Raw genomic sequence first — 4,896 nt, 5'->3', positions numbered from 1 at the left:
AAAGAATGAGCAAACGAGGCAGACCAGCCCCACAGACTCCTGCTTTCCTTGTTTGCAGTGTGATTTGGTTTGGCTCTGTGTCCCCACCCAAATCTCACCTCAAATTGTAATCCCCATGTGTTGAGGGAGGGACCTGGTGGGAGATGATTGGATCACAGGGGCAGTTTCCCCATACTGTTCTCGTGATAATGAGGGAGTTCTCATAGGATCTGATTGTTTAAAAGTGTGATACTTCCCCATTCTCTTTCACTGCCATATAAGGATGCCTTGTTTCCCCTTCACCTTCCACCATGATTGGAAGTCTCCTGAGACCTCCCCGCCATGCAGAACCGTGAGCCAATTAAACCTCTTTTCTTTATAAATTACCTAGTCTCAGATACTTCTTTATAGCAGTGTGAGAACAGACTAATACAGACAATTGATGCTTAAGTCAGGCACTACTATAAAGATACCTGAAAAGTGGAAGTGACTTTGGAACTGGGTAATGGACAGAGTTTGGAACAGTTTGGAGTACTCAGAAGAAGACAGGAAGATGTGGGAAAGTTTGGAACTACCTAGAGACTTGTTGAATGATTTTGACCAAAATGCTGATAGTGATATGGACAATGAAATCCAGGCTGAGGTAGTCTCAGATGAAGATGAGGAAATTTTTGGGAACTGGAATAAAGGTCACTCTTGCTATGCTTTAGCAAAGAGACTGTTGGCATTTCACCCCTGCCCTAGAGATCTGTGGCACTTTGAACTTAAGGGAGATGATTTGGGGTATCTGGCAAAAGAAATTTCAAAGCAGTAGAGCATTCAAGATGTGACCTGACTTTTCCTGAAAGTGTACAATCATATGCATTCACAAAGAGATGGTCCAAAATTGGAACTTATGTTCAAAAGGGAAGCAGAACATAAAAGTTTGGAAAATTTGCAGCCTGACTGTGTGGTAGAAAAGACAAACACATTTTCTGGGGAGAAATTCAAGCTGTCAGCTGCAGAAATTTGCACTAGTAACGAGAGGCCCCAAGACAATGGGGAAGATATCTCCAGGGCATTTCAGAGATGGTGACAGTATCGCCTCCCATCACAGGCTCAGAGATCTAGGAGAGAAAAATGGTTTTGTGGACCAGGCTCAGGGCCTTGTTGCTCCGTGCAGTCTGGGGACACAGCACCCTGTATCCCAGCTGCTCCAGCTCCAGCAGTGGAGGCCAACGTACAGCTCAGGCCATTGCTTCAGAGGGTGTAAGCCCCAAGCCTTGGCAGTTTACACAGTGTTGGGCCTACAGGCATGCAAAAGGCAAGAATTGAGGTTTAGGGACATCTGCCAAGATTTCAAAGGATGTATGGAGATGCTTGGATGTCCAGGCAGAAGACTGCTGCAGGGGTGGAACCCTTATGAAGAACCTCTACTAGGGAAATGCAGAAGGAAAATGTGGGGTCGGAGCACCCACACAGAGTCCCCACTGCGGCACTACCTAGTAGAGCTGTGAGGAGAGGGCCACCATCCTTTAGACCCCAGAATGGTAGGTCTACTGACAGCTTGCACCAGGTACCTGGAAAAGCCATAGGCACTCAATGCCAGTTTGTGAAAGCAGCTGCAGGGGCTCTACTCTGCAGAGCCACAGGGGTGGAACTGCCCAAAGCCTTGGGTGCCTACTCTTTGCAACAATGTGACTTTAATATGAGACATGAAGTCGAAGGAGATTTTGGAGTGTTGACATTTAATGGCTGCCCTGCTGGGTTTTAGACTTGCATGGGGCCTGTAGCCCCTTTGTTTTGACCAATTTCTTCCATTTGGAATGGGAGCATTTACCCAATGCCTGTACCCTCATTGTGTCTTGGAAGTAACTAACTTGCTTTTGATTTTACAGGCTCATAGGCAGAAGAGACTTCCCTTGTCTCAGATGAGACTTTAGACTTGGACTTTTGGGTTAATGCTAGAATAAGTTAAAACTTTGGGGAGACTGTTGGGAAGGCATGACTGTGTTTTTAAATGTGAGAAGGACATGAGATTTGGGAGGGACTGGGGTTGTAATGATATGGTTTGGCCCTTTGTCCCCACCCAAATCTCATCTCCAATTGTAATCCACATGTTTCAAGAGAGGGACCTGGTAGGAGGTGATTAGATCATGGGGGCAATTTCCCCTATGTTGTTCTCATGATAGTGAACGAGTTCTCATGGGATCTGATTGTTTAAAAGTATGGCACTTTCACCTCCCACCTCTCTCCTGTTGCCATGTAAGGTGTGCCTTGCTTCCCCTTCACCTTCCACCATGATTGTAAGTTTCCTGAGGCCTCCCTAACCATGAGGAACTATGAGTCAATTAAACCTCTTTTATTTATAATTTACCCAGTCTCAGGTTCTTTATAGCAGAGTGAGAATAGACTAATACACAGTATTTTAAACATAATGTCTATGTCGTAAGCAATGGCAGACTAATAAAGATCAGTATGTTTCAGTTATCCAAAGTGAATCTTGGTCTGACATATTAAATGAAAAATTCCAGAAATTAAAAATTAAATGTGTGTCTTTCTGAGTATCATGATGAAATCTTGCACTGTCCCACCCTGAGCCACCTGGAAGGTGAATCATCCCTTTGTTCAGCATATCTACACTGTCTGTGCCACCCATGTTAGTCACTTTGTACCTCTCTGGGCTATCAGATTGACTGTGGTGGTACTGTAAATAAAAATAAGTAAAAAAATAAATCAGTAAAAATAAATAAATAAATATGTAAATAATAAGTAAAAATCCTTATTTTGCTTTATAATGGCCCCAAATTGCAAGAGTAGTGATGCTGGCAATTTAGATATGCCAAAGAGAAGTCATAGGGTGCTTTCTTTAAGTGAAAAGGTGAAAGCTTTCATCATAATAAGGAAAGAAAAATATATGCTGAGGTTGTTAAGATCTATAGTAAGAATGAATTGTCTGTCTGTGAAATTGTGAAGAAGAAAAAAGAAGTGCATGCATAGCATCATTGGCGTTCAATACTATCTGAAGATTCAGGCATCCCCTGGGGGGTCTTGGGACTTATCCTCCAGAGATGGGGGGAATCACTGTATACTATCTTAGGTATGCTGAGGAATTGTTAACTTTTTATACATGTGATAATGTGAGAAAGCTTGCGGGTTTTTTTGGAAACATACTGAAGTGTGTGGAAAAGAATGACATGATGTATGGAGTTTGCCTTAAAATTCCTTAGTGGGGACAAAGGCTAGATGAAACAAATGTGGTAAGATCTTGATAAATGCTGGAATCTTGGTTATGGCTACATGAGGGCTTACAATACAATATTTTGTACTTTTAAATGTCTTTAATTGTTCAATATGGAACACTTCTAAATGATTTTTTGAGATGACGAAACAACATAAAAATTAATGATGTAATATTAAATGAAAGCATCTACATACAAAACTATTTGTAGAGTGTTTTATATATATTTTTATATATATATATTTGCATAAAATTTATGTGGGATATGGAAGAAATAACTTGTCACAGGGATTGTGATAGGGCCTTGAGAATGGAGTGATTTGTTTCCTGCTAGCCTTTTCTTCAATATTGCTCCAAGGATTTTACCAGGAACAAAATTTAGGGGAAACACATGAGAATATGCTTGATCACAGGGCATTGTGTATTCTCCTAACAGAGAAGGCAGTGAAGGGGAATACAAGGAATGATTTACTCTTGCAGAGAAATTTTGGCCTGGTAGTAAACATACTAAGATAAAAAGTCTTGGTTCAATAAGAGCCTAGCCCAAGATACCTCCCTGCCCACAGAGGCCAGTTGTCCTCACCCAACCCAGGACATCCACCCAGGAGGAACCATGCTGCTGGTTCTTACCAGAACTCCCCAGGATTCAAATCTTTTGTAAAATCCAAACAAGGAAGACAACAGGAACATCAGGGAGATGAGAAATGTGGTGAGTGAGACATACATCACCCATCCTTGCAACAATGGGTTTGCTACTTGGGTGGTGGCTACCAGGATCCAGACCTAGAACTCAAATATCTGGAAGATAAAAGCATTAAAGAAGGGGCTTCATTAGCTAGTGTGGAGCATGTTTCCCTTTGCAGGGCATCTCTTTTCTGTCTCTAGTTAAAAGCTCAGGTGAAGTTAGGAGGGAACCAAGCAGGAAATGGGGAAGGAAGGCTGGCTCCTCTGAGTCATGGTTAAGTCAGATCCGGTTGTTAGGAAATTCAAGGGGTTAATGCAGAGGTTGCAAACAGAGGGACTCTCGACTAACTCTGGCCTGTGAATGTGTCTTCTTGGCTCAAGCAGTTTTGGCATATACACTTTTAAACAATTCTGAATAAGTTGCCAACATTTAAAACAGGATATTTCACATGAAAAATCCAGATTTGGGTCATTTCTATAGAAATCCGTGGGTCCTGGCCACAGTGTACCCATTTCTCAGGTCAGAGTAGGCTGGAATGAGTTGTGACTGTCTCTTTAAAAAGGACCTGGAGTCCCCAGTGGACCACATCCCCTCACCCAGTTAACCTCACAGCACACTGTGACACGTTCCCTGTTGCTCACTGACAATGTGGAATTGTTTACTAATGAGATAGAGCTTATTTTTGCATATTTGTTAGCAATTAATATTTCCTCCTCTGTAAAGTCTTTTTAATATTTTTATCAGTTAAGTATTTTAAAATAGATTTTTCTTTTTCTTATTGATTCATAGGAATTCTTGATAACAGTGCAAATTTCGTGGGCTGTCATAAACATTGCAAATATATTCTGCTAGCACTTACATACTTTATGGCTTCCTTTGGTTAACTAAGCCTATAATTTTAATGCAGTTGAATATGTCAATCTTTTCCTTTATTGACTATGTTTTTTATAAAGTTTAAGAAATTCTTCTCTATTTTGAGTCATGAAGATATTGTTGCATTCCAGATTTTCCT

Source organism: Mandrillus leucophaeus, unplaced genomic scaffold (genome assembly GCF_000951045.1).
Source record: "Mandrillus leucophaeus isolate KB7577 unplaced genomic scaffold, Mleu.le_1.0 Scaffold602, whole genome shotgun sequence".
In the NCBI taxonomy this organism is placed as follows: domain Eukaryota; kingdom Metazoa; phylum Chordata; class Mammalia; order Primates; family Cercopithecidae; genus Mandrillus; species Mandrillus leucophaeus.
The sequence above is the reverse complement of the archived record's forward strand: the minus strand, read 5'-3'. Positions refer to the sequence as shown.